Source organism: Callospermophilus lateralis, unplaced genomic scaffold (assembly GCF_048772815.1).
Source record: "Callospermophilus lateralis isolate mCalLat2 unplaced genomic scaffold, mCalLat2.hap1 Scaffold_120, whole genome shotgun sequence".
Lineage (NCBI taxonomy): Eukaryota > Metazoa > Chordata > Mammalia > Rodentia > Sciuridae > Callospermophilus > Callospermophilus lateralis.
Genome location: NW_027512320.1, coordinates 1,033,231 through 1,055,725, shown reverse-complemented (window position 1 = coordinate 1,055,725; position 22,495 = coordinate 1,033,231).

Here is a 22,495-nt window from a genome sequence, read left to right as displayed (position 1 = left end):
TTGATAAAAGCCCAGGAACTCTTGTCAGAAAGAAAAAGAAAGTTCAGAAGAAGGATTATCAGGAAAAAAGTTGCAGCAAAAGGCTATTACTGAATATTTTTTGTTACCGGAGGGTGTGTGAATGGGTGCAGGAGCCGGTCATGGTGCAGCAAGGACTTTTCAAGTGTCGGTAGCTGGCTCTTCCCCGCCCCCTGCCGGGAAGTGGGACGCCACTGCAAGAGCCCAAATCTAGACCTGACCTGGAGGCACAGTCTCGCAGGCTCTTGCTTCCTGTGCCCAGTAGCAGTTTGAGTCCAGGACACTCTCTGGGGCCATCTGGGGCTGCCAGGGACACTACAGCCTGCAGAAGACGCTACCGGTGTCCCTGATGTTTGGTCATTTTCAATGCCAATAACTAAACTACAATGGTTTTCCCACACCTGGAAGCTAATGAGTAATGAGCACTATTAAGGCTTATTTCAAATGTAAAAAACCTTGAGATAATGTACTAAATTGTTCAGAAGGTTGTTTTCTTAGTGCTTGCAGGAATACTACAGGATTGTCTTTAGCCATCCGGAGTTCCTGCCTTCGTCCCAGTGCCAGTGAGGATGAGGGTGGAAGAATATCCAGTGTTGCTGAAAACCGGAGGAAACTTCAGATCAAGCTAGCTGCCTGCAGAACTTACCTGGACTGTGATTTACCTGGACTGTGAGTTAACCTATTGAGACATTGCTTTACCTGGACTAAGACAACAAACTGTAATCTACAACAAATTGTAACTCAGTATCTTTGCTAACGGTGTCATTGCTGGTATAATTTTTCCAAGGGCTTCTTGCATGGAGCCATCAATTGGCTTGGTATTGTGACATTTTGTATCCTCCCCTTCTGCTTGTAGCAGGTTATTTATGATGTTTGTGTGAAAACCACTATGGTCATTATTTAAATTAAACAAAAGGGGGAAATGTTGGAATCTGTAAACAATCAGGATGGCGCCTGGTATTTTGCCAGGGGGAGTGGTTTGTGAGGTGACGCCAGCAAGCCATTGAGTGTGGAGATTCCTTATTGGTTGACTGCTGCATCTATTTTATGTTAATTAAGATAAGCTGTGTAGAATGTATAAATACCTCTGTTGTCCTACAATAAATGGCTCCCACTCCTGCTGTATCAATCTACACAAGTTGTTCGTCACCCCCCTGGTTATTTTGCTGCAGCCGGACTGAGAGTTCACTCTACTCTGGCTTCAGCAGTGTAAAAGTTCTCCCCAGACACCGAGGTAGGAGGGGTCCCTCTGGCTGTTGTGGTATACTGGATTTCCCTGACACCCAGATGGGAGGGGTCTCCTTTCTGGAGGGGCGAGTCCCTGCTCTCCTGGCTGGGGCGGTATATGAGCTTTCCCTGACACCCAGGTGGTAGGGGTCTCCAGCTTGGAGCGGCAAATTCCCTCTACCCTGCCTGCAGCGGTATATGAACTCCCCTGACAACCAGGGTTGAGAGGTCTCCTGGCTAGATAGTCCCCTCTACCCACGCTGCAAGGATATAGGAGCTCCCCCACCATAGCCAGATGGGAGGGGTCTCCCGTCTGGAGGAGTGAGTACCCTCCACCCTGGCTAAGGCAGTATACAAGCTCCCCCCAGACACCTAGGTGGGAGGGATCCCCCACATGGATGGGTGAATCTTTTCTCTCCTGACTGGGGCAGTACATGAGGTCCCCCCCCCCAATCAGGTGGGAGGGGACTCTTGCCTGGAGGGGCGAGTCCCCTCTACCCTGGCTATAGCGGTATAGGAGCTCCCCCTGACACCCAGGTGGTAGGGGTTTTCCGCCTGGAGAGGCAAGTCCACTCTACCCTGGCTGTAGCTGTATAGGAGCTCCTGCCCAGCACCCAGGTGGGAGGGGCATCCTGCATAGAGGGGCGAGTCCCCTTTACCCTGGCTGCTGCCTTATATGAGTTCCCCCCATACCAAGATGAGAGGGGTCTTCTGCCTGAAGGGGTGAGTCACCTCTACCCTGGGTGCTGTGGTATACTAGCTTTCCCAGACACCCAGGTGGGAGGGCTCTCCTGCCTGCAGGGCGAGGCTCCTCTCTCCTGGCTGGGGTGGTATATGAGCACCCCCTGATACCCAGGAGGGAGGGATCTTCCTCTTGGAGTGATGAGTCTCCTTTACCCTGCCTGTGGTGGTACATGAGCTCCCCTGACAACAAGGTGTGAGGGGTCTCCCACCTACTGGGGTGAGTCCCCTCTATCCTGGTTGCAGCTGTATACGAGCTCCCCCCGCCATAGCCAAATTGGAGGGGTCTCCTGCCTGGAGGAGCAAGTACCCTCCACCCTGGCTAAGGCAGTATACAAGCTCCCCCACACAAACAGGAGGGAGGGGTCTCCCGCCTGGAGGTGCGAGTCCCATCTACCCTGACTAAGGAGGAATACAAGCTTGCCCTTACACCAATGTGGGAGGGGTCTCTCAACTGGAGGAGCAAGTCCTCTCTATCCTGGCTGCTGCGGTATATGAGCTCTCCCTGACACCCTGGTTGGAGGGGTCTCCGCCTGGTGGGGCAAGTACCCTCTACCCTGGTTTTAGTGATTAGAGCTCCCCACAACCAGGTGGGAGGCATCTCCCGCCTGGAGGGGTGATTCCCCTCTACCCTGGCTGTTTCATTATTGGAGTTTCCCCTGACACCCAGGTGGGAGGGATCTCCTGCCTGGAAGGGCAAGTCCCTTCTACTTTGGCTGGTGCCCTATAAGGGCTCCCTGGACAGCCAGGTGGGAGGGTTCTTCCTCCTGCAGGGGCGAACCCCTCTACCCTGGCTGTGGCAGTATAGGAGCTCCTCCAGATAGGAATGAGTTTCCTCTACCCTGGCTGTGGTGGTATTCGAGATCCCCCTGTCAACCAGGTGAGAGGGGTCTCCCGACTGGAGGGGCGAGTCCCCTGTACCCTGGCTGTGGAGGTACAGGAGCTCCCCTGACACCCAGGTGGGACAGGACTCTCCCCTGGAGGGGCGAGTCCCTGCTACCCTGGCTGCAGCAGTATATGAGCCCCCCCCCCGCCCACAAACCCAGGTTGGAGGGGTCTTCTGCCTAGAGAAAAGAATTGCTTCTACCATGGCTGCTGGGGTATATGAGCTCTCATGACACCCAGGTTGGAGGGGTCCCCCTACTGGAGGGGCGAGTCCACTCTATCTTAGCTGTGTTGGTATACATGCACCACCCAACACCCACGTAGGAGGGGTCTTCCGCCTGAGGGATGAGTCCACTCTACTCTAGCTGCAGCAGTATACAAGCTCCTCCAGACACCCAGGTGGGAGGGGTCTCTCGCCTGGAGGGTTGTACCCTCTACTTTGGTTAGTGCCCTATAAGAGCTTCAAGGACACCAAGGTGGGAGGGACCATTCGCCTGCAGGGGTGAAGCCCTCTTCCCTGGTTGTGGCAGTATAAGAGCTCCCCTGACACCCTGGTGGGAGGGGTCTCATTCCTGTAGGGGCGAGTCCCCTCTACCCTGGCTATTGCAGTATACAAGCTCCCCAGGATACCCAAGTGGGAGGGGTCTCCCAACTAGAGTTTGGAGTTTCCTCTACCCTGGCTGCTGCTGTATAGGAGCTCCCCTGACACCCAATTGGGAGGAGTCTCCTGCCAGGAGGCTAGAGTCCTCTCTACCCTGCTGCAGCAGTATAGGAGCACCCCAAGACACCCAGGTGGAAGGGGTCTCCCGTCCGTAGAGTTCCTTCTACTCCGCCTGCAGCGGTATAGGAGGTCCCCTGACACCCAGGTGGGAGGGGTCTCCTGCCTGGAGGGGCGAGTCTGCTCTATCCTGGCTTCAGCGGTGTACAAGCTCACCCCCACACCCAGATGGAAGCGGTCTGCCTCCTGGAAGGGCGAGAGTCCACTCTACTTTGGCTGGTGCCATATTAGAGGTCTCCCACCTGCAGGAGCCAGTCCCCTCTACCCTGGCTAAGGCGGAATACAAGTTCCCCCCAACACCCAGGTGTGAGAGGTATTCCTCTTGGAGGGGCGAATCCACTCTACCCTAACTGCCAAGGTATAAGAGCTCCCACCCCCATACCCAGGTGGGAGGGGTCTCCCACAGAGAGGGGCCAGTCCCCTCTACCCTGGCTGCTGCAGTATAAGAGCTCCCCCTGACACCCTGATGGGAGGGTCTCCTGCCTGAAGGGGAAAGTACCCTCTACCCTGGCTGCGGTGGTATATGAGCTCCCCTGAGTACTCAGGTGAAGGGAGTCTCCCGCCTGAAGGCGTGAGGCCCCTCTACACTGGCTAAGGTGGTATACAAGCTCCCCATGAAACCCAGGTGGGAGGAGTCTCCTGCCTTGAGGGTCAAGTCCTCAGTAACCTGATTGCAGCAGTATAGGAGCTCCACCTCCCACACCCAGATGGGAGGGATCTCACACCTGGAGTAGGAGTCCCCTCTACCCTGGCTGCAAGTGTAGAAGAGCTGCCTCTGACACTCAGCTGGGAGAGGTCTCTTGCCAGGAGGGGCTAATCCCCTCTATCCTGGCTGACAATACTAGCTCCCCCTGACACTCATATGGGAGGGGTCTCCCATCTGGAGGGGTGAGTCCCCTCTACCCTTGCTGTTGCAGTATAGGAGTTCTCATGACAACCAGGTTTGAGGAGTCTCCTGCCTGGTGGGTAGAGTCCCCTTTACACCGCCCCCTGACACCCAGGTGGGAGGGGTCACACACCTGGAGGGGCGATTCCCCTCTGCACTGGCCGCAGCAGTGTAAGAGCTTCCCCTGAAACACAGGTGGGAGGCGTCTCCCGCCTGGAGGGCCGAGTCCCCTCTACCCTGGCTGTAGCGGTATAGCATCTCCCACACTCACACCCAGGTGGGAGGGGGTCTCCTGCCTGGAGGGGCAAGTCCCCTCTATCCTGGTTGTGGCGGTAGACCAGATCCCCCTGACACACAGGTGAGAAGAGTCTCCCGACTGGAGCAGGGAGTCCCCTCTACCCTGGCTTCTGAGGTATACAAGCTCCCCACAGACACCCAGGTGGGAGGTACTCCTGCCTGGAGGGACGAGTCCCACTACCCTGGCTGCAGCGGTATAGGAGCTCCCCACCAACACATCCAGGTGTGAGTGTCTCCCGCCTGAAGAGGCCCGTCCCCTCAACCCTGGCTTCCAGGGAGTAGAACCCCCTCCTACCCCCAGGAGGGAGGGGTCTCTCGCCTGGAGGGGCGAGTCGGGGCTAGCCCAGCTGCAGTTGTATATGACAGCCCCTCGCTAGACACCCATGTAAAATGGTTCTTCCACCTGGAGGGGAGAATCCCCTCTACCCTGGCTAAGGTGGTATAGGAGTTACCCCCATTCTCAGGTGGGAGGTGTCTCTCGCCTGGAGGGGCAAGAACCCTCTACCTTGGCTGCTATGGTAAATGAGCTCCCCTGACACCCAGGAGGGAGGAGTCTCCGCCTGGAGGGGCGAATCCCCTCTACCCTGGCTGAGGAAGGTGTTATACAAGCTCCTCTGGAAACCCAGGTGGAAGGGGTTTCCTCCCAGGAAGGGCGAGACCCCACTATCCTGGATACAGAGGTATATGAGCTCCCTCAGCCCGGCTCAGGTGGGCGGGGTCTCCCTCCTGGAGGGGGGAGTCTCCTCTACCTAGGCTATGGCTGAATACAAGCTCGCCTCCACACCAAGGTGGGAGGGGTCTCTCACCTGGAATAATAAGTCCCCTCTACCCTGGCTGCAGTGGTATACAAGCTCTCCCTGACACCCTGGTGGGAGGGGTCTCCCGCATGGAGGGGCGTGTCCCCTCTACCCTGGCTGTGGTGGTATATGAGCTTCCCCCACCAACAGCCAGGTGGGAGGGGCCTGGAGGGCAAGTCCCCTCTCCCCTGGCTAAGGTAGTATACAAGCTCCCGAGGAATCCCAGGTGGGAGGGGTCTCCTGCCTGGAGGGGAAAGTCCCCACTACCCTGGCTGCAGGTGTCTAAAAGCCCCCTCCAACACCCAGGAGGGAGGGGTCTCCCGCCTGAAGGGGCGAGTCCCTGCTACTCTGCCTTAGCCTAGATAGGAGCTCTCCCTGACTCACAGGTGAAAGGGGTATCCCGCCTGGATGGGCGAGTCCCTGCCACCCTGGCTGCAGCTGTACAGGAGCCCCCCCACACACACACACACACACTGGACACCCAGTGGGAGGGATCTCATCCTGGAGGGGCGAGTCCCCTCTACACGGGCTGAGGCAGAATACAACCTAGCCTGGACACCAAGGTGGGAGGGGGTCTCTTGCCTAGAGGAGCCAGTCCACTCTACCCAGGTTGCAGAGGTATAAGAACTCCTCTCCCTGCTCCACCCGCTCCCCTTACTGCCCTCTCTCCTCATATACTGCCTCAGCCAGAGGACAGGGGACTCGCCCTTCCAGACAGGAGACCCATCCCACCTGGGTGTTGGGGGAGCTCCTGTACCCCAGCAGCCAGGATAGAGGGGACTCCTCCCACCACGTGGGAGACCGCTCCCACCTTAGTGTCCTAGGAAGCTCCTATACTGGTGCAGCCAGGATAGAGGTGACTCACCCCTCCAGGCGGGAGAACCCTCCACCTGGGTTTCAGGGGAAGCTTATATAATACCACAGCCAGGGTAGAGGGGACTCAAACCTGAAGTCCCCTCTACCCGGGGTAACTTGGTATACAAACTTTCTACAACACCCAGGTGGGAAAAGTCTCCTTCCTGGAGGGGCAAGTCCCCTCTAAGCTGGCTGTGGTGGTATAGGAGATCCCGCCTACACCCAGGGGAGTGGGATCTCCTGCTTTCCACCAGGCGACCAGCACGCTGGTTTCATTAAAGAGGTTTGTGGCATAGAAATTAACTAGTGAGATCAAAATAAACACACAGAGACTCAATTCCTTTTTCTATGACCAGGTCCCAGACGGCTCTCCCCTCTGGCTCTCACCTCGAACCACTCGGTGGGGCAGCAAAGCTTACTCAGGACTAGCAGGAGAGGGAGAGGGAGCACGCCAGGGAGTGGCCTTTTATTGGGGAACAAGAAATTCAGGGGAAAATTCCATCCATTGAATGGTCGAGGGGGGCAGCATTCCAAGGTCAGGGTCAGTGATTGGTCTCAGGGTCAGTGGTCAGTCACACCCCCACACGGACAGGCTCTGGCACCTGGAGAGGTTGGGGATAGCTCCGACACAGTTTGGCCAGAACACCTCACACCCAATCCGGGAGGTGCTCAATCACAGGCGAGAATGGCTTCCCACACCGCTTGGAGGGGCTAGTCCTCTCTACCCTTGCTGCAGTGGTATATGAGCACCCCCTGACACCCAGGTGAAAGGCGTCTCTGGCCTAGAGGGCGAGTCCCCTCTAGCCTGGCTGTGGCTGTATACGAGCTCCCTGGACACCCAGGAAGAAGGGGTCTCTCGACTAGAGGGGCGAGCCTGCTCTACCCTGGTTTGGGCAGTATAAATAGCTCCCCCTGACACTCAGGTGGGAGGAGTCTCCCGCCTCCAGGGGCGAGTCGCTCTACCAGGCTTCTGTGGAATAGGAGATCTCCCTCCCGTAACCTGATGAGAGGGGCCTACTGCCTAAAGGGACGACTCTCCTCTACCCTGGCTGCAGTGGTATACTAGCATTCCCTGACACCAAGGTGGAGGGGTCTCCCGCCTGGATGGTGGAGTCCCCGCTACACTGGCTGGGGCGGTACAGGAGCTCCTCTGGACCCCCAGGTGGGAGGGGTCTCCCGCCTGGAAGGGCAAATCCCCTCTACCCTGGCTAGTGCGGTATACAAGCCCCCCCTCCCCCACTACAGGACAGCTAGGAGGGAGGGGTCTTCCGCCTGGAGGGGTGAGTCCCCTCTACCCTGGCTAAGGTGGCATATAAGCCCCCACCCACCCAGGTGGGAGGAGTTTTCTTTCTGGAGGGGCGAGTCCCCACTACCCTGGCTGCAGCAGTATAAGAGCTCCCCCCACCGTCCCCATACCCAGGTGGGAGGCTTCTCCAGCCTGGAGTGGTGATTCCCCTCTACCCTGCCATGGTTGGTATATAAGCTCTCCTGACAACCAGGAGAAAGGGGCCTCCCACCTGGAGAGGCGAATCCCCTCTACCCTGGCTGCAGCGGTGTAGAAACCTCCCCCATACCCAAGTCGGAGGGCACTCACACATGGAGGGACTATTCTCCTCTAACCTGGCTGCTGCAGTATATGTATTCCACCTGACAACATGATGGAAGGGATCTCCCGGCTGAAGTGAAAAGTACCCTCTAAGCTGGTTGCCCAGGTAGGCGAGCTTTCCCTGACACCCAGGTGTGAGGGGTCTTCTGCCTGGAGAGGAGATTCCCTCTACCCTGGAAGCAGCAGTAAAGGAGCTTCCCCTTTGACACCCAGGTGGGAGTAGTCTCCTGCCTGGAGGGGCGAGTTTCCTGTACCCTGTCTGCTGCAGTGTAGGAGCTCCCCTGAAACCCAAGTGGGAGGAGTCTTCCACCAGGAGGCTAGAGTCCCCTCTACCCCACCTGCTGCAGCATAGGAGGTCCCCAGACACACAGGTGTGAGTGATCTCCCCCATAGAGGGGCAAGTCCCTTCTACCCTGGCTGCAGCAGTATATGAGCTCCCTCCGACACCAAGTTGGGAGGGGTCTCCTACCTGGAATGGGGAGTCCCCTCTACCCTGGCTAGGGTGTTATAGGTCCACCCCACTCGACAGCCAGGTGGGAGGGGTCTCCCGCCTGGAGGTGTGAGTCCCCTCTACCGTGACTGCTGAGGTATATGAGCTTCAGCTGACACCCAGGTGAAAGGGGTCTCCCGCCTGGAGGGGCGATTCCCCTCTACTGTGGCTGCTGTTTTATAAGAGTTCCCCCTGACACCCTGATGGGAAGGATCTCCCGCCTGAAGTGAAAAGTAGCCCTGAAGCTGGTTGTAGTGGAAGGAGAGCTCCCACTCTCAGGTGTGAGGGGTCTTTTTGTACTGCTGCAAGTCCCTTCTACCCTGGATGCAGCGGTACAAAAGCTCCCTCTGATACCCAGGTGGGAGGGGTCTCCCGCCTGGAGGCATGAGTCCCCTCTTCCTTGGCTTCCAGATTATAAGAGCTCTCCAGGAAACCCAGGTGAGAGGACTCTCCTGCCTGAAGGGGCGAGTCCCCTCTACCCTGGCTGCAGCTTTATAGGAGCTCCCCTGACACACAGGTGGTAGGAGTCTCCCACCAGGAGGCTGGAGTCCCCTGTGCCCTGCCTGCAGCAGTGTAGGAGTTCCCCAGGTCACACAGGTGGAAGGGGGTCACTATCTGGAGGGTAGAGTTCCCTCTACCCCGCCTACAGCGGTATATGGGGTTCCTTGACACCCAGGTGGGAGGAGTCCCCCGCATAGAGGGGCAAGTCCCTCTACCCCAGCTGCATCATGACACCCAGTTGGGAGGGGTCTCCCGTCAGGAATGGTGAGCCTCCTCTACTATGGCTAGGGCAGTATAGGATCCACCTCACAGTATAACCAGATGGGAGGGTTCTCCTGCCTGGAGGGGCAAGTATGCTCCACCCTGGCTGCAGAGGTATACCAGCTCCCTTCCCATACCCAGGTGGAAGGGGTCTCACACATTGAAGGAGCGAATCCCCTCTATCCTGGCTGCTGTGGTATGTGAGTTCTCCCTGACACCCTGATGGGAGGGATATCCTGCCTGAAGTGAAAAGTACCCTCTAAGCTGGTTGCAGTGGTAAGAGAGCTCTCCCAGACAGCCAGATGTGAGGGGCCTCCTGCCAGGAGGGGCGAGTCCCCTCTACCCTGGATGCAGCGGTATAGAAACTCCCCCACCACACCCAGGTGGGAGGAGTCTCCTGCCTGGAGGGGCGAGTCCCCTCTACCCTGGCTGCGGGGATATAAGAGCCCCCTCTGTCGCCCAGGAGAGAGGGTTCTTTCGCCTGGAGGGGCAAGTTCCCTCTACCCTGTTTGCAGCAGTACAGGCGCTCCCCTAACACCCAGGTGGGAGGAGTCTGCCGCTTGGAGGGTAATGTCCCCTCTACCCTGCCTGCGGTGGTATAGGAGCTTCCCTGGACACCCAGGTGGGAGGGGTCTCTCACCAGGAGGGGCATCTGTGGCTGTTTCAAGCTCCCACCAACACCCAGGTAGGAGAGGTCTCCATTCATGAGGGGGAAGTCCCCTCTCCCCTGGCTGTGGTTGTATAGGAGCTCCGCCCTACAACCAGGTGGAAGAGTTCTTTCGCCTGCAGGGGCGATTCCCCTCTACCCTGGCTGCAGAGGTATTCAAGCTCCCCAAGAAATCCAGGTGGGAGGGGTCTTCCACCCTGGAGGGGTGAGTCCCCTCCACCCCGGCTGTGGAGGTATAGGAGCCCCCCCCACCCCAAACACCCAGGTTAGACGGATCTCCCGATTGGAGGGTTGAGTCCCCTCTACACTGGCTGAACCCCTACACGCAGGTGGGAGGGGTCTCCCACATGGAATGGGAGTCTTCTCTGTTTGGTGGCAGATATGAGCACCCAGCACACCAGGTGCAAGGGGTATCCCCCTTGCAGGGTCGAGTCCCCTCTACCCTGGCTGTGGCAGCATGGGAGTTCCCCCTGACACCCAGGTGGGAGAGGTTCTCTGCCTGTAGGGGTGAGTCCCCTATACCGTGGTTGCAGAGGTAATGGAGCTCCCCTAGACACCAAGTGGGAGGGGTCTCCCGACTGAAGGGGCGAGTCCCTGCTACCCTGGCTGCGGTGGTATATGAGCTTCATCCCCCATAACCAGGAGGGAGGGGTCTCCTACCTGGAGGGACCAGTCCCCTCTAACCTGGCTGCTGCAGTATAGGAGCACCCTTGACAACCAAGTGTGAGGAGTTGGCCACCTGAAAGGTAGAGTCACCTCTACCCTGTCTGCAGCGTTATAAGAGCTCACCTGACACCCAGGTGGGAAGATTCTCTCGCCTGGAGCAAGGAGTCCCCGCTACCCTTGCTGCGGAGGTATACAAGCTCCCGCAGAAGCCCAGGTGGGAGGCTTCTCCAGCCTGGAGGAGCTAGTCTACTATACTGTAACTGTTTCCATATAAGAAATCCCAGGACACCCTGGTGGGTGGGGTCTCCTGCCTGCAGGGGCAAGTCCATGCTACCCTGGCTGTGGCAGTATATGAGTTCCCCTGAAACCCAGGTGGGAGGGGTCTGTCGCCTGTAGGGGCGGGTCCCCTCTACCCTGGCTGCGGTGGTATATGAGCCCCCCCACAACACTCAGGTGGGTGGAGTCTCCTGCCTGGAAGGGCGAGTCCCCTCTACCATGGCTGCAGGGGTATATGAGCTCCCCCAGACACCCAGGTGGGAGGGGTCTTCAGCCTGGAGAGGTGAGACTCCTCTAGCTTGTTGTAGCAGTATAGGAGCTCCTCCCCACACACACACCCCCAGTGGGAGGGGTCCCCACCACAGGGGCGAGTCCCGGCTACCCTGGTGGTGGGTTATAAGAGCCCCCTCTGACACGTAGGAGATAGGGGTCTCCCGCCTGGAGGATAGAGTCTCCTCTACCATGCATGCAGCCTTATAGGAGCTCCCCCTGAAACCCAGGTGGGAGGGGTCTCTTGCCTGGAGGGGCGACTCCCCACTACCTTGGCTGGGATGGTATAGAAGCTCCCCCGACACCCAGGTGGAAGGGCTCTTCTGCCTGAAGGGGCGAGTCCCCTCTGCTTTGGCTGGTGCCCCATAAGAGCTCGCTGGACAACCAGGTGGGAGGAGTTACCTCCTGAAGGGGCAAGTTCCCTCTACCCTGGTGCAGCAGTATAGGAGCTCCCCTGACACCCAGGTGGGAGGAATCTCCAGACTGGAGGGGAGAGTTCCCTCTACCCTGGTGTTAGGGTCTGTAAACAAGTCAAGATGACATCTGGCATTTTGCCAGAGGGAGTGGTTTGTGAAGTAATGCCAGTGAGCCATTAAGTGTGGAGATTCCTTATTGGTTGACTGCTGTATCTAGTTTATGTTAATTAAGATAAGCTGTGTGGAATGTATATATATACCCCTCCTGTCCTACAATAAACGCTCCCACTCCTGCTGTATCAATGTACACAAGTTGATTGTCACCCCCCCCCCCCGGTTATTTTGCTGCAGCCAGACTGTGGCAGATGGTGGCTCATTTGGGGAGCCCCAGGACACTCAGGGGTAAGTGACGAAAAAAAAAGCTGTCTGTCCATAGATAGGAGGGGAGCAAATCTGCTCCTCCCTAGACAGATAGGGCGAGAGGAAAAATGGCCATTTTGAGAAAATGGAGAAGACTGATACAGTATGTTTCTGTCTTTTTTTGTCTCAGTGTATTGTATTGTCTTTGTGAGGAAAATATGGAAGGGGTGAGAAGTAAATTACTAAGGGAAGAAGACACCCCAGTGGAACCTAGAATAGTTAGGGCATGTGTTGATGGAAGCCCAGGAACTCTAGTCAGAAAGAAGAAAGTTCAGAGGAGGAAGGATTATCAGGAAAAAAGTTGCAGCAAAAGGCTATTACTGAATGCTTTTCATTACCGGAGGGTGCGGGAATTGGCGCAGCGGCTGCCACGTGTGCCAGCTGGTCATGGCGCAGCAAGGACTTTCCAAGCGTTGGCAGCCAGCTCTTCCCTGCCCCCTGCCTGGGAGCTGGACACCACTGGGAGAGCCCACATCCAGACCTGACCCAGAGACACAATCTCGCAGGCTCTTGCTCCCTGTGCCCAGTGGCTGTTTGAGTCCGGAACACTCCCCGGACTCGTCCTGGGGCTGCCCAGGACGCTGGAGGTAGAAGACTGCCCGTGTCCCTGAAGTTTGATCATTTCAAGGCCAGTAACTACTATGGTTCTCCCACACCTGGAAACTAATGAGTAATGAGCACCATTAAGGCTTATTTTAAATGTAAAACAAATTGAGATAATGAACTAAATTGTTCAGAAGGTTGTTTTCTTAGTGGAATGCAATAGGATTTTCTTTAGCCAGCATTACCAGAGTTCCTGCCTTTGTCCCAGTGCCAGTGAAAACAAGGGTGAAAGAATTTCCAGTGTTGCTGAGAAGCAGACAAGACTTCAGAGCTGTTGCTGTTTCTGCTGCTACAGCTTAAGCTAGCTGCCTACAGAACTTACCTGGACTGTGAACTTACCTGGACTGTGATTTACCTGGACTTGAGTTAATCTATTGAGACACTGCTTTACCTGGACTGAGACAACAAACTCTAATCTACAACAAATTGTAACTCAGTATCTTTGCTAACGGTGTCATTGCTGGTATAATTTTTCCAAGGGCTTCTTGCATGGAGCCATCAATTTTCTTGGTATTGTGGCATTTTGTATCCTCCCCTTCTGCTTGTAGCAGATTATTTATGGTGTTTGTGTAAAAACCACTATGGTTGTTCTTTAAATTAAACAAAAGGGGGGAAATGTTAGGGTCTGTAACAAGTCAAGATGGTGTCTGGCATTTTGCCCGGGGGAGTGGTTTGTGAGGTGGCGCCAGTGAGCCATTAAGTGTGGAGATTCCTTATTGGTTGACTACTGTATCTAGTTTATGTTAATTAAGATAGGCTGTGTGGAATGTATATATACCCCTCCTGTCCTAGAGTAAATGGCTCCCACTCCTGCTGTATCAATGTACACAAGTTGCTCCTCACCCTCTGTTTATTTTGCTGAAGCCAGACAGCGGGACCCTGGCTATGGTGGTGTATGAGCTCCCTCAGACACCCACGAGGCAGGGGCCCCTTTCCTGGATGGGCGAGTTCCATCTGCTTCAGTCTGGCTGGGCACAAAATCAGGAGCCACTCAAGCAGGAACAAACTTTATTTCCAAAACTCCCGCCAATGCCACAAACACGGCCTTTTCCCAGGGACACCACCCCAACAGGAAATCCCTCCTCTGGAAATTCCTCCTACGTCACTTCCCCAACCAATGGGAAATCTCCAGGAGTCCCTTGAGAGCTCCAAAGTAGCAGGCTGAGGCGGACAGCTGGGGTCTAATCTCCAGTTGAATGCACATCTTAACATAATCATTATCATCTTAATGGCTTGCTGGCATCACCTTTCAACCAAAAATGCCATGCTTCATTCCTACATGGCTATGGCTCTCAGCATCTCCCCCCTTCTGTTTAATTAAACAACAAGCAATGTGGCTTAGGGACTGTGCCTCTTAGGTTATCCAATGCAACATATGGTCCTTACCCGTCATCAGATGACCTGACTTCTAGGCATCAGCCTCCTGTCTTAGGTTGGTACCACTGAAATTGGATCATACCCATCACTGACTACTGGTCCAGCATACAGCCATACTTGTGAATAGGCCTTTGCACCAGTGTGTGTGGGGGTGAGGTTCTTTACCTCACCTCTGTTGGCCCCCAAATTTGGCCTTGGTGCCAATGGGGGGGGTGAGGTTCTTTGCCTAACCTCTGTTGGCCCCCAAATTTTAGACCATCACTAGCAGAAGGGAGGAGGATACAGAAATGCCACGACACCAAGATAATTGACGGCTCCTTTGGAAAAATTGTATCACCAGTGACACCATCAGCAAAGATACACCAGCACTACCACAATTCACTGTACCAACAGATAGTTCACAATGTATACAAGTGATACATAGTCCAGGCAAGTTCTGAAAGCAGTTCAAAGCAGAGGAATCTATCAATATGTCAATTTCCTCCCAAAGTAAATTGACTCCTTGATTGAGCATTACTTGTTGAGTTATTATTCATTGATGTATCAGTTTATACAGTTTGTTGTGATAACTATCAAAGAAGCTGCAGTTTGGTTTTATCTTTGTCTTCACCAGCACTGGGATGAAGATAAGAATTCTGGCAATGATGCTAAAAAAATTATTTAACATTCCAAGAGGTACTAAGAAAACAATTTTCTGAACAATTTACATTATCCTGAACAGAATTATTAAATATAATGAAAAGGAAAGGTGAAAGTAAAAAAACAGATCTGTTAACCTCCTTATATGTTCACATATTAAAACAATCCTCAACAGCTGTTTACCCAATTTAAATTAAACCATTAAAATCATGTGAATAAAAAAAATTTGGATCCATTTTTTCCTCCTAATAAACTTTGAAAGTCGTTTAGTGATTTGAGTTGATCTACTCATATTTAAACTTTTGGTGGATGGATCATGGTTGAGGATAATACAACTCCTAAAAAATTAATTGGAAAATTTAATTGTACTTTATCTATTGCTATCTCTAGAGTATAATTTTTAATAAATTTTTAAGTGTGGCATATTATTCTAGCAATGTATTTTTATCTTTATGTGCTAATAACACATCATCCATATAGTGAAATATTTGTAGTTCAGGATGGCTTAACATCAATTTTACACATATTTCAGCTCTTAGCCATCCCTTGAGGGAGTAGTCTCCATTCATATCTCTGATCAGGACCGTCATGATTCAGTGCAAGGATAGTAAATGCAAAATGTGGACTATCCTCAGGATGAATTGGAATCGAAAAAAAAAACAACAACAATCTTTAATATCTACAACTAAATCGTACCAGGATTTTGGCAAAGCAGACAATTGAGGAATCCCTGATTGAACAGGTCCCATAATAACCAAATTGATTGCTTTAAATTTTATTTATTTTTATTTTTTAGTTGTAGTTGGACACAATACACTTATTTTATTTATTTATTTTTATGTGGTGCTGAGGATCGAACCCAGGGCCTCACATGTGCTAGGCAAGTGCTCCACCACTGAGAAAAAACTCCAGCCTTGCTTTAAAATTACACAAAAATAAGTAGTGCAAGTACTTTAGTGCTTTTTTGTCTGTGTTGTCTGTAGGATACATTGATGAGACAATTGAATTTCCTGTCCATGCCACAATGTTAAATGTATTATGTATGTGGGAAAGATAACAAGTTTCTAAATATGACTTCCTTTTCCAGAAAATGTCTGAGTTTAGACAGAGCTGAAGAAGCTGAGTGTGGCGTGCTCTGATCAGGAGGAGAGGTCCAGTCTTCAGGGAGATGGTCTAATTGGGCTTGTGTGGTGATTAAGGGGCAGACAGCTCTGGCTTTGGAGGACAGAATTTCCCTGGCCCTCGCCACAGCCCCTTCTATCTCCTTCAGCAATTGTGAATATTTGGTCCCTAACACAACCACACCTGTAGAATAACCATGTTGGAATGTTAGAACTGGCATCGGTGGGGCCAAGCCTCTCCTTTTTCCAGACAACAATGCTCTGGCTAAAGGGAGTCTCACCTTCCACATCACCACCTCTGACACCAACCAACCAAGTGCAAAAGCTGTGCCTAGAAGGACTGCTCCCATTCGGGTTGTATGGCACAGGAGTGCACATGCATACCTATGAGACTGAGCAATTTCTGGAGGCTGTGCCGTGCCCTTCCAAGTACCCAAACCTGGCAGCTTGGAACTCTGAGTGTAACACAGCTGGGCTGGTCATATTTGCCAAGTTTCCTTCAGAATTAAAACTCAGCACTTCAGTGATCATCTCTTGAGAAGGGGTTCCTAAAAGTTCTGAAAGTTTTAGACAATGACTTGGCATCTCTCCTTCCAGAAGACCAGTTCTGAAAATCAAGGCATCTCCTAGGTGCCATTTCTGCATAGCAGCAAGCTGACCCTGGCTGACTGCAACCTGTTGCCAAAACTGTTGAGATTAGGAGGACTCTTTAAGATGGACTGAGTGTATTCTTCACAATGAGATGGACATAACCTTTTTTATGGCGTAGCATGTGGTGGTTTGGAGATGAGGTGCGCCTGAAAAACTCATTGGAGTTAATGGAGGAATGTTCAGAGGTGAATGATGTGATTATGAGCATGGTGACCTAATCAATCAATAAATCCTTTGGGTGGATTAATAATTAGAAAGGACCACTGTACTGGGTTATAACTGTGGTTAGGTGGGGCATGGCTGGAAGATGGAGGCCACTAGTAGCATGCCCTTGGAGATAACATTTTGCCATTTGCTCCTTCTTACTCTCTGCTTTGTGGTTGCCATGAGGTAAGCAGCTGTCCTTCAAAATGTCCTTGTGCCCCAATTTTCTGCTCCACTCCTGGCCCAAGGCAATGGAGTTGGCTGCCCATGGACTGACACCTCTGAGACATGAAATGTGATGCAGAACATTAGCCCCAAAGCAATGCAGTCAGTCAAACATGGACTGAGATCTCTGGAAAATGCAATGGTAGGCAACAGGAAGAACACTGCACACCTTCAATGTGGTGGAGAGAAAAGGATGTGTTTATGCTTTGTTCAGGATAAGAGGGAACTGCTCCCAAACAAAATATACATATTTTACCTGAAGTAATATAGGAGTCAGGCACCATTACTGGCTCAAGGATCCTGTGGGACAGTTCCAGGGACAACTGTAATGGTTTTCCAAATTGATAGTATGGTGGGAACTATAGCTGTACTTTTCTGAAGGCAACTGATGGTGGTTTGACTCTGGATGGCTACAGTCATGTCCAGTAGAACCGTGGAGATATGTTTGGAGCCAAGTAGAATGACTGCCTAAGTAACCCCAAAGAAAGCAGCCTCCGAATGACCCTCTGGGGGGTGAGAATAACTGTGTGTGGTGGGTGTGGGAGTGAAGCAGCACAGAGTCAGGAGGAGCCTGAGCTCAGACCAAGTGGGGGTGGGGGTCTCTTCACCCTGGAGCCTTCCTTTGACCAACCATCTTGGCTCAATTCCTTTGTGCGTCATGCGTTGCAGCCACACATCACAAAGGCTAAACGCCAGTTCAGCCTTTGGTCGAAGGAGGAGCTGGCTTCTCAGCCAAGCTGCTCTGTGCTGATTAACGTTGGACTAGTGTGGGACTTCTGCCTAGTGACGAGCCCCAGGTGCCCTCCATGGGCAGTCTTCTGACCAAGTGCGGTCGCAGGCCGCTCCGCAGGCCCTTCTTGGACCGTCAGACTCCTCTCCGCCTCGCCCGGGAGACTCCCTCTCCTCACAGGGACCACCCCCCTGCACCTGCCTCTCCCCTCAGCCCTGCCAGCAGGCGTTTCCTCCAGGATCCCAGACCTCTGGGCCTCCTGTTTCAGGCAGGGACAGAGGCCTGCTCCCCTGTCGGGGGATCCTGCTGCAGGTGGCCTGGGGGCCGTTCCCCAAAAAGCCAGTGATATCGCAGTAGAACTCGCGCATGCTGGGACCCTTGACAGCAGTAAGGGTCCCTTCTCCTGGGCGCAGGCCACTCCTCCTGCCTTCAGTTCCTCAGCTCATCCACCAAGCTGTGGGGCCCATGACACCTGCTCGCTGCCCTGTTGGTGCGTCTAAGGAAGCTGAGCTCAGGGCCCAGGAACAGCAAGAAAAAAGAAAGATCCACCAGGAGGAGGAGCAGGAGAAGGAGAAGGAGGAGGAGGAGGAGGAGGAGGAGGAGGAGGAGGAGGAGGAGGAGGAGAAGGAGGAAGAGGACACTCGGGGAGACCTCAGTGCCCTGGAGGGAAAGAGTGTTCCAGAGAGGGCCCAGGTGTCTCTCAGGAAGCTGTCATATGGGAGCCCCGCCACCTGAAGCTCCCAGGGACCTGCTCAGGGAGTGCTCCTCCTGCTTCAAGCCCAGGGCCACTCAGTGCTCCACAAGTGGGGCCAGGAGCATGTAGGTGAACTGGATCTGCCTGTCTCTCCAGCCTCCCAAGTTGACATCCAGGGAGAGCAGGGCCCAAAGCCGACCTGTGTTCTATCCCAGAGTTGGCCCTCACTAACTGCTGCCTCCAGGAGGCCAAATAAAAGAAAAAGGCTCATGCCAGTGGCCCTGCCATCACTGATTTCCTGGCATCAGGATGGGCTGCCCCCACGTGCAAAGCGGCCACTTTTATGTACAAAAGGCACCCTGAGGATGGTTCAGAGTGCCAAAAGTAACAACCTGGAGCCTGAGGCAGAGGTCGCCCAGGGCAGAAGAGAGACTCTGGAGGACTGCACCACCACTGTCCATTCATCCTCCCCACCTGCAGGCCCTCCCTGGAATGCAGGCCGCCTCCCCCCACCCACTGACCCCTCCCCCATCCCAACCAACCTTGCCAGCAGACAGATGGAATTCCAGCCTGCTGGGCCCCTGAACCTATCCATACCTCCACCTCCCCCCTCATCTAATATTCCTCTGCCTCTTCCCAGGAAACCTCCTTCTCCCTTCAGCCCCAGTCCCCATGTTGGAGTTACCCCTAATGTGTTTCACCTTCCCACAACTCTTACCCAGGTCTCTTTCCCCTCCAATCCTACCTCCTCCAGAACGGAATCCCCAACCAGCATGTGTATTGATCCTCCTCCTCCTTTTGATCTTCCTCCTCCTCGAATTCCTCCTCCTCCACATCCCCCTCCTCCCACAACCACCTCCTCCCCTTTCTTCTTCTTTTCTTCCTCCTCTTCCTTCTCCTCTTCCTTCACTTTTTCCTTCTCCTCCTCCACCTCCTCCACCTCCTCCACCACAACCACCTCCTCCCCTTCCTTCTTCTTTTCCTCCTCCTCCTCATCTACCTCCTGCTTTTCCTCTACCTCCTTTTTCTCCTAATCCTCCTCCATTTCCTCTTCCTCCTCCATCTCCTCTTTTTCCTCTTCCTCTTCCTCCTCCTCCTCGTCATCCTCCTCCTCATCATCTTCATCCTCCTCCTCCTTCTCTTCCTCCTTCTCCTTTTTTTCCTCCTCCTTCTTTTCCTCTTCCTTCTCCTCCTCTTTTTCCTTCTTTTCCTCCTCCTTCTTCTCCATTTCCTCTTCCTCCTCCTCCCATTCCTCCTCCTCCTACTCCTTTTCCTGCTCCTCCTCCTCATGTTCCCTCTCCTTTGGCTGCTCCTCCTGCTGCTCCTCTTCCTCCTCCTCCTCATTCTTTCCCAAGACCCACTCCTGTCCCTTCCACCCGCAACCCCAATAAACAGGGCCACCACTCCGTCCCTCCAACCCTCACAGCCATGTCATCGGCTCACCTTTCCCAGCATCCTGCTGTGCTGCCTGAGGACATGGCCATGGACACTACCCCCCCGCTTCCATGGCAGTCATTTTGCCATCTTCTTCGTCCAGTGACAGCTCTGGCCCACACCGCAGTGTCCATGGCCGTAGGCAGCACAGGCAGCCAGCAAAGGGACCAGTCTTCCCCGGCCTCCCAACCCTTCAGTTCTCCCAACCCAACCCCAATCTGTCCCATTCCATTGTCCCACCACCCACCCCTCAGCCTGCATCAGGGAACCCTGCTGGACAGCAAAGAGCCTCTCTTCCCAATGCCCCCATGGTTACCATGCTGCCAGTGAAGGTCCACTCACCGGCCTCCACCCTGGCACAGAAGGCCTCTGAACCACCAACCTCCCAGGCTGCCAGTGAAGAGCCCATGGATACGACCCCTCCTTCGAAGGCTGTCATGTTCTAGTTACCTCCTGCCTGCCAAGTTCTTAGACTGACTCAATTTGGTAAGCATGGCAGACACCTCCACAGCTATTTCTATATTGTAGGCCTGGTGCCACATATTTGGGGTTTGATTTCTGCTTGCTATTTCTTCCCAATGTTACTTTGGAGGTAAAATGTGCTTTGCAAATGTTGGCTTTTGACATAATAGCTGAAGACTCAATCATCAATGAAGCAGCATATGTGTGTATATGCACACACACACACACCAGAAATGCCACAGTCTTTGTCTCTAAATTTTAGAAGTAGGCAAATTTGAAAATTTTTTGGAACTATAAAGGAGACTAAAGAGATGTGATAGGTGTATGAACTGTGGGAGCCTGGACTTAAATCCAGCATGGAGGATGACAACAGGACAACTAACAAATTGGACTGTAGACTGGAGGAATGTATTGTGTCATTTTTACTTTCCTGAATGTAGGAATTTTTCAGGGTTATGGGAGAGAATGTGCTATCCTGGACAATTCACAGCAGAGTAAAGGCATTAAGTGTCCAGGGGTGTGAGACACAAATACTCCTCTCAAACTGTTCAGAAAGGTTGAATTAGGGAAACAGGCAAGATAAAGTACATGTGGCAAAATGTGAAAAGTCTGTGACTCCTCCTAGACATTCCAAATAACTCTCATGGAGATGCAGGAAGTAAAGTTTGTCCAGGCAATTTCAGTCGTCTTCCCTCCCCGACTAGGAAGAAAAGTTTTGCATTCATTTGCAAATACACTGACTTCAATATTTCACATGTGTATATGAATATTTCAACTATTATAATATAGATCTCTCTCCCTCATTGATGGCATTTAAAATCTTTAAAAGCTGTTTGCTCAACAAGGTTGGTCAACAAGATTTGTTAGATCATTTAGAAAGGCCCTATCGGAATTCACTTAACAGTCTAATGACATTTCTAAAGTTTAAAAATCCTGCAGAATAAAATCATCTAAAATTAGTATAAAGAGTAAGTAACTGTGGATTCGAACTAATGTAAGAATGAATGAAAGTAGAATTGGGCTTTACAGGAGGAAATGTGACCGGTCCAGAAACAGGGCAGCAATGAAGTTATGTAAGTTGTCAAGAGTTTGATAGGACCATGACTTTGACCATGAAACTGTTCCATAATGCGTGCCCTAATGAGAAGCCTGAGGTGCCCGTTTCCATGACTCTGTACACTATGCTTTGCTTTGCTTCACGTTCTCTATATTGAAGATCCTGGAGCAGAGCAGCTTTCTATTTCTCAAAAACATTCCATTTAATTTCAACTGGAGGAAGACCTTTCTAACATTTGGGACATGAGTAGTCACATTGGGTTGGCCTTCTGATCCTCAGGTGGGGTGTTTGTTGTCAAATATAGCAGTTGTCCTTGGAGAGGATCAGTATTCAGCGTCAGGACCAAGCAGCAGAGAACTCAGCCCATCACAGGTTGAAAGTAGAGCACTGCAGCACCAAGGGAATAAGGACGCTGCTCTTTTACATCCACTCTCCAACAGTTTTCATTTTCAATCAGAGTACTTAAGTAGGATTGATTGTTCCCCCAATGGTAATGTCCAGTTCTTTGTTCTCTCAAGAGCAATGTGTACCAATTGTAGCATAAAATATTTTGCTTTGAAATATTTTTTCTATAACATTGAGCCTTTATAATGTCATACACTCTGTGCAAAAGATCACATCATTTCATGTCAATTTCACAATTCTCTGAACTAGATATTATGAGTTCCATTTAAAGGTTCATAAAATGAGCTTTACTGAGGGAAGCTTCGTTACTTTTCTTCCAAAGACACTCAGTGGTAAGAAAGAGCAGAGGTGATTTCAAATCTGATTCCAAATCCATAATGATTAACCTGTATACTCGACAAACTTAACAACATGGACTTGCTGAAAAGAGGTTTATAAACTGCTTTATGAAGAGTTTGTAATTAGGCATTCAAAATATGCTACCAACATTGGGTAACCATGTGTGCCAACTATCTTGTAGGACCGTGACAATGAAATAACTTGTTGAAATTAATCATGGAATAAATATAGAGCAAAAAATGCAAAGAAGAGATATTTTCAATGACTATTTAAAATTAGTATGAAAAGTACATTTTAAAAGGAACTAACAAATTGTAATAATATTCAAAATGCAGTAATCGAGTCCTATTTGAGCTTAGCAAAAAACTATATCAACACTTTGTTTCCAAATCCAATGACTTCTCTGAGGATACATTTAAATTTATTATTGTGAATGTTATTCAAACCATAGCTCCATTAGGCGTCAGATATTTCAAAACATCTGATTTCCTCTTAAA